Source organism: Chelonia mydas, chromosome 27, assembly GCF_015237465.2.
Source record: "Chelonia mydas isolate rCheMyd1 chromosome 27, rCheMyd1.pri.v2, whole genome shotgun sequence".
Taxonomy (NCBI): domain Eukaryota; kingdom Metazoa; phylum Chordata; order Testudines; family Cheloniidae; genus Chelonia; species Chelonia mydas.
Genome location: NC_057860.1, coordinates 9,355,118 through 9,363,231, shown reverse-complemented (window position 1 = coordinate 9,363,231; position 8,114 = coordinate 9,355,118).

Here is an 8,114-nt window from a genome sequence, read left to right as displayed (position 1 = left end):
TTCAAACCTAGGGAGATAATTAAATATTTAGAGGATGAGCTAATTTGAAAATGGTTGCCTTCTGCTGAAAAGCACTCAGCCATCAGATGGGTTATTAAATCCCTCGGCTCTGGCTCTGGTCTGTCATCAGAAATGTTTTAAGCTTCTAATAAGGAAGTAATATGATAAACTTTATTACAAAACTTAATTGCGAGGAGAAAATTGCAACGTCACATGTGCTACGGCGCAGGATCACTTTTTAAACTTCCTGACACAAGACATTAACAAGGCCGCAACGGGAGGGAGGGGAAAAGACATACACAGGGGAAAGTGGCGGGGGAGCCAGCCAACGATTTCTTTCATGGCCAGGACACTGCTTTTCCATCTCACTGGGGAAATATTTCTTGATTTTTGAGTTGGGCCCAAATGAAAATCCTGGATCCAGACACCTCTGTTCTTCAAGGGGGGTTGAAATCCAAAGCTGGATCCAGATTGGCCTCCCAGTTCCACTGAAGCTAGTGGCTAAAGCCACGTGGACCACAGTGGGGCTGGAATTCAGATCCAGGCAGCAAGGAATTCAGATCTAAAGACCCTGAATTTAGGTTCCTATGAAATCTGCATGGAAATGGCTTCATTCTCTGCTGCCTTGTTACTCTTATGAATTAGTTTATTATAGTCAGACCTAGAAATGGTGGCTGAGATCAGGACCTCATTGTGGTGGGCGTGGTATGTACACATAATGAAAGACAGGCCCTTCCCCAAAGAAAAACAGCCACACTCACAAAGCAGAGCTGGGACTAGAATTCTGGTCTTCTAGAACCCAGTGCACTCACCTTATTGGTCACATGGCCTCCTATAGTGCGACCTTGCCCGTTGTGTTGTCATTTATATTAACGCAAAGTCAGAGTGGTAGCTATTTGCAAAGGCCACAAGGTCTGAGGCGAAGGAGCATCAGACTCGGAGCACCTGTGCTGAACCCATCACAATGTCATCTATAAAGCAACTTTCCCATGCATTGTCTGAAGGGACTGAGTAATACATAGGCCAAACGGGGTGGAAAACCTAGAGCAATAACATTGGCAATAACTGCAAATATATATATGTGGGTGGGTGTGCTGGGGCATACAGGCCCCACCCTGGCAAGGAGGGGGTTAATGAAGGCCTATGGCCCCACCTGGCCCAGCTCTGCTACACCTGCATCAGATGTCAGGTGTGGAGAGGGTAGTTAAAAGGAGAAGGCCCAGCCCAGTTTGGGATTGCCCAAGAAGGACAACACACCTCTGCTTCTCCTTTGGCGAGGGAAGCCAGGTTTGAGCCAAGAGTCAGAGCCCACTTACTGCCTGGATGAGCCTCTGATGCATGGGATGACCAGCCCCAGGGAGACCACCCACAGGATTGGCTGCTTGAAGACTAGCCCTGAGTAGGAAGCTGGGGTCTTGCCAAAGACTCCTCAGATACTCCTCAGAACTGTTTTGGAGTTCATACCATTCCTTTCCTTTTGAACCGTAATGCCCTGGCTAATTCAAGCATTTCATAGCCGGGGGGCTAAAGCACCACTGCATTGGACCCTGTGAGAAGCAGCATCTGCCCATCAAAGACCCTGTGAGAGGCTGAGTAGGCATTAGGTGCTGTACATTTGTATTGCTCTTAGGTGTATTATGGTCGCTCCTAGCCACCCCACTCAAGGACCAGGGCCCCATTGTGCCAGGTGCTGTACAAACACAGAGCACGAGCATGGTTCCTGCCTTGAAGAATTTATAATCTAACCCCAACCATAACTCCGCTTGGGCCAAATCCTGTAAATCAAAAGCATGCAGCACCGGCCTAAGTTCTGTGCCGATCAATGTCAGCGACACAAGTCCCATTGACGCCGGGGGGCAGACATCAGCCAGCGCTGAGCACTTGTGAGAATCCCACCCCTAAAAGCGGAAAGAAGGTCTCTCTCGCAGTGTTTGCGGAAGGGTGTTTCTCGAGCTGGGGGCCTGGCCCTGCTTCCGTTGAAGTCAGTGGAGGTTTAGTCCCTGGCTTCGGTTGGAGCCGAATCAGGGAGGGCATAAGCGTGAAGGAAAGCAGCTCTGGACTGAGCTGGGTGGCTGTTCCACACAAGGATGGCAGGTTAAAAACGTGAGTCTATGGCCCCAGTTTTCTGTGCACTCGAGGAAGCGGCTGTTCTTTGGGATGGGCCTGAAATAACATCCCCCATGGACGGTGGGTATCGTAACACAGGCTATGCCTCCCCTAAGCAAGACCGTGGCCCCGCCTATGCTCTACCCCAAGGGTCCCACTCTCGCTCCCCCTCTCCCCTGAAGCTGGTGGGGGCTCTGCTCTAGCTGGGGGGCAGACGTGGCCAGTGGCAGCTCGGGCCAGCTGGCAGCCCAGGGGTCAGGCTGGTGCTTGGGCCGGCTGGGGTTCCTCTGGCCGTGGGGGGGCTCAGGCTGCCGGGGGAGGGCCTTGGGTGGAAAGGGCAGGGCTGGGGGCTAGTCTCCACACAGGGGAAGTTCACCTGCTACCCTTGACACCCCTTCTCCCCCCCCCCCACCCGCAAGTTGGGATGTGGATCAGAACTTGGCGTCACTCCCATGCCCCGTTTCTCCCTCTCGGACATATGGTGCCCTGCCCTGACCTGGCTGCTTCTCCGAAACAGACAATCCCTCTTTGCTTGCCCCGGATGTCACGGTGCCCACGTCAGAAATGCTTAGAGGAGGCAATGAAGTGGGAGCAGACAGGGAAATAAACCTGATTTAAAGAGAGGGAACCATGGGGCCAGTGACCCAGCAGCGAGAATGAGTAATGGACGCGGAGTCAGTCATATCCATGAATCTTGCTGTCTGGAAACTGCTGCGTTGCAGCGTTTCTGGCTATGTCCAAGCAGCAGGAGGCAAGCGCTCTGCAATATACAGCTGTCCATGGAAAGATGGTGGCCTGTGATTTAATGAATCTTATAGTAAACGATTTCAGAGCGGGAGGATGGGAATCTCATTCCAAACTGGAATCTAAGCCATTTCCTGACAGCCACTGAAGAGAATGCAGGAGAGGGCCCGCCTGCTCCTAGCTACTCTTCTCCCTCCCCCCCGCCCCCATCCTCTTGGTAGCAGATGGAGAATCAGTCCTGAGCAGAGTGAAATGTCTGTCTAGAGAGCGGTAAGGATGTGGGATGGTGCAAGGAGGAACAGTTTTCAGAGCAGATGGAGGGAAATACCAGTCAAGTGAAACCAGCTGCCGGGGAAAGTCCAAGGAGGACCAAGCTGGACCCCCCTGCTCCCTGCCAAAGGGCTGTTAAGATGTAACCAAGCTCAAGGATCATGTGTAAGGTTATTTCCCCAGGTGTCAGTTGAGATCTGGTCTTTAACGAGAAAATGACTCCGTGCAGGGCATCTGCGGGGGCTGATTGGGGTCGTTAAAGCAAAACACTCCACCTGATAAAAGGGTGCAAAGCCCAGAAAAGGGATTAGAAGGAGAAGCCCAGGGCTTTAAAGGCAGCATGTCTCAGAGGGCTGCTGGTGGGAATGAGAGGTGCTGGATGGTACTTGGCACCTGGCAGGGTTTGGCCCAAGCAGAGCTAAAGTTGGGCTCAGGAGCTCCTGAGTTGGGTCGGGAAGGGAAAGGTGTCGCCTGCCTCCTGAGAAACGCGAGGGTCAACAGGTCCATGGGGGCTGGACGCAACACAGCAGATGGAGTCAGACTCCAGCTTCCTGCTTCTTAGAGCCACCGCGGGGCCTTTGGCTTAGCACAGAGGACCAGGGAGAGAGAATGCACAGAGCAGACCCCAGGCAAAGCCACGCCGGGAGCAGCCCAACGGGGAGGGGAAGAACAGATGGCTAGGAAGGGTCTGTCTTCGGTGAAGAGTTCCCCTGAGTTGTTAGCACTCGGGTTGCTCCCCCTCAAGTTAGCCTAGCTCGAGCCAGAGCAGCCCCACTGCGAGAGAACGCTTGAGCGGCGGTCACTCGTGTGCGGTGCTAAGACTTCTGGGAGCGCATCCCATGGTCCTTTGTGCTGCAGCAAGCTGACCTGCCCTAGGACTTCTTTCCCAGTGAAGTGTGGGAGACCTTGTCTGTCCTTTCTGGGTGCACAGGGGGGAATCGTGGGAAGATATTGGAGGACTAGCAGCGCTCGAGTAAAGCTAACCAGCATCCATGCTGTCAAATGATCATGTTAGCGGCTGACAGGTTGTGCTCCTTTGAGTTTTAGCCTATGCCCCCTTACGGGCCAGCCAAATCGAGCTAAAAGCACCCCCACTCTCAGGGGAAGAGTTTCTGTTTGCAGACAGGACTCCAGTTAGGAGAGGCAACATTTGAATTACCTTGGCAGTGAAAACAAGCCTGGTAAAGGGTACAGTCCAGAAATGGGAGGCTGAAAGCACAAATATGCACATTTCTGTCCACTTGGAGCAAAATCCCAGAGAGCTGTTGAGGAGGCTGTGCTGTCTAGTGGTTAGAGCAAAGAACTGGGAACCAGGAGGACTCTGAGTCATTCTTGGGTGCTTAGCTACCACGGCGATCGGTGCCTTAGAAATATTACAGATGACCTGGAGCAAGCCTCTGTGATTCTGGCCACTAGACAGAGTAAAAGGCAATTTGAAGCTGAGGTAGTTTGAAACTGGTTAAGTCACAATGGTGCAAACCCCATTTGACACATGAGGAGGGTTACACTGATATAGCTTTACTGGTGCACCTATCTCCTGTGAAGACAAGCCTTTCCGATTAAACATAACCCAAGTACTAGGGGTCACCAATGACAGTAAGAGGCAGCAGGTTTAAAACAAAAGGAAGTACTTCTTCGCGTTACACACAATCAATCTGTGGAACTCCTTGCCAGGGGATGTTGTGAAGGCCAAAACTATAATGGGCTTAAAATAAGAATGAGATAAGTTCATGGAAGATAGGTCCATCAATGGCTATTAGCCTAGATGGCCAGAGATGCAATCCCATGCTCTGGGTGTCCCTAGCCTCGGACTGCTAGAAGATGGACAGGGGATGGATCACTTGATGATTGCCTCTTCCGTTCACTGCCTCTGGGGCACCTGGCACTGGCCTCTGTCAGAAGACAGGATACTGGGCTAGATGGACCTTTGGTCTGACCCAGTATGGCCGTTCTTGTGCTCTTATTGGATGGTAGAGACCAGCGCTGGTCCCTGTTCCAGATGGAAACCCCCTCTCCATCCTGCCTGAAAATATTTAGGATCATAGAATCATAGAATATCAGGGTTGGAAGGGACCTCAAGAGGTCATCTAGTCCAACCCCCTGCTCAAAGCAGGACCAATCCCCAACTAAACCATCCCAGCCAGGGCTTTGTCAAGCCTGACCTTAAAAACTTCAAAGGAAGGAGACTCCACTAGAGATTCTACTTCAGAGGCAAAAGAGAACAGCATAGTAGAGAACAGAGCAAGCAACATCTTGATCCCCAAACTGAAGGGACAATCATGATTTAGAGCAAGTAACTCCAGATTAATTAATTCTACTCTCCCTTTCATCCCGGGCTCTCTAAGCACTTTGCAAACGTTCATTAAGACTCCCAAGAGATCTGCAAGCAAGGCTAGTATTATCCCCACTTTACAGACGGGGAAACCATGATACGGAGAAGCTAGCAGCCAAAATGTCAAAAGTGGCCACTGATTTGTGGGCACAGTTTGAAACCCTTTAGGTCTGATTTGCAGAGATGCTGCCTCCCTCTGCTTCCAGTTTGAGATGCGCTTGGCACATCTGAAAATCAGACCTCAAGGCCTCTCCCATCAGGTGAGAAACTGAGGCCACCAAAACCAGAGGTCACTATTGAAAATGTAGGTGTGACTTGCCCAAAGTCATGAGCAAAGCCAGGAGCAGAACCCAGGAGTCCTGACTCCATGTCCAGCGCCTGCCTTTTTCCTTCATATCTAGGCAACAAAGGACCTGAAGTTCATTTCCTTTCACTTGCAGAATTCCTGGTCTATCAACAACATAACTGAATCAATCAGTTCCCAAAACCTGGGCCGGTGAGAAGAAAGCCTGCCATGCCCTTGGCATGTGGAATCGATCAATACCTTAAATAGAAAAATATTGATAATGCAGTCTCCAAGCTGCTGCAGCAGACATATTTATGCCCCTAATTATACGCACCATGAGGAACGTCCCCTGAATTTAGTATGTTGTTTTTGATTTTGTAAACTCTTGTTGCTCAGGGGGGAAAACTCATGTTCTATTTTTATGTCTCTCTATTTTCCCATTATTCTAGCCCATTCGCGGATCATCTTTCTTGGACATTGTGGTCTGTGGTCCGAGCAAACCCCCATTCTTTCTCCTTATAAGGAACTGAAGTTTCATTCCATGCACTAAATGACTGCCCCTCCCCCTGGCTATGCTTTAGCAATGAATCTTCATGAAAGGACAATTTCTAGGAAACAAAGGGAAGATGGGAAGCCCTGAACTGAAGAGATTAACAAGTGAAAAGGGGGAAGCATTAGGAGAAATGATAGGTCTGTCTAATGAGAACCTAAACTGGACACTCTGACATTGATGGAAATCAGAGTTTTGTTAGTTAGGGGAATGTTAGACCCCATTTACCTCCCCAAAGTTATGGGTACAAATTGATCTCGCTCTTGTTGTTCATCGCATGATAGGTACCAGCATAACTAAAGTCCGACATTTATCCCCAGAGAAGCCAGCAAGACATCCCAAGATTCAGCACGTGGTCCCTCCTCTGCATCTCAATCTTGATCCGCAGAGACCATCTGTAGGGGTGGGAGAGGATTCCTGTCTGCCTCCACCTTCTTTATGCAAATCCAACAGTGAATAGGTGCTGGAATCCGAGCTGATGCAGGGGGAGGTTTCCCCAGGCTGCATAACCTCTCCACACAACCCTCCCCTTTGCAAATGCAGCGTGGAACCAGGGGCAGGAAGAGGCATGTTGGAGGTGGGAAGGAGTGTGCCTGGAGTGCTCTAAACTCTGGCTATTCTGTGTTGCTGGACAGCTCCATTGGGAACTATTGGAGGCAGTGTAAATTAGACCAGCTCTTTATAACAGCCAGACAGTCCCCAGCCAAGCCCAGAATTTGCTTAACTTTAAGCACATGCTTAAGTCCCTTTGACGTCAACATGTGTAACTTACCAGGGCATATATGTCATTTTAAATTCCTTGAGCAATTCAGACTGTTCTGTACCAACAGTATGCAGTGCAGTTGTAGCCATGTCAGTCCCAGGATATGAGAGACAAGGTGGGTGAGGTAATATCTCTTATTGGACCAACTTCTGTTGGCGAGAGAGACAAGAACAAAATAGATTTGTCTAAAACATCAGGCAAAAAACCCTCACAGGTTGTGACTTCAGAATGCAAATACTTGTGCTGCATAAATTGGAAGGCTGCAGATGTTAGGATTTGGGTTATAAAAAAAGAAAACAAATAGGAGTTTTGTTTTGTTTTTTTTCCAAATTGTCACCTCATAAAACACATCCCCATGAATAGTCCTGGTGCCATCTTCTGGGGTTTTTTTGGATAGTTTATAGAAAACCAATATTTCTAAAACCTGCAATTTTTGTGACATCTGCATGATCTTTATTAGAGCTAGATGAAACACTTCACGTGGAATGTTTTCCTTCTGGAAAATATGGATTTGTTAAAACCAAAGTTTTTGGTGGGGGAAAAATGAGTCTCCACCCCCACATGTTGTATGCAGTGTTCCCAGGATATGAGAGAGACAAGGTGGGTGAGGTAATACCTTTGTATTGGACCGGCTTCGGTTGGTGAAAGAGAAGTTTAAACTGGTCCAATAAAAGACATTACCTCACCCCCTTGTCTCTCTGTCTTTCCCACATGAAATTTCAAAACTGAAAGTTTTTCACTTGTAATTTACTTCACGTGTTATTTCTTTTTGGTTTAAATAGGCGAAAGCAAAACAAGAGTTTTAAACTAAGTCGATTTGAATCAAACTCGTTCCTTGAGTCAGTTTGAAACTTCCTCTGGGAAACCAAATTTTGAACAACAAATTTTCATGGGGATAAAAACTGGATTTCCAACTAGCTCTTGTCTCAGTTACAGATATATTTAAAGAAATGACTGGGTGTAGACAGATACCAAAACAAAGTAGCAGACCATCATAATTTAGTATGCATTTCTGAAAATGGATGAAAATTCATCTAAAAGCATCAAATTTGAGGACTTCAAT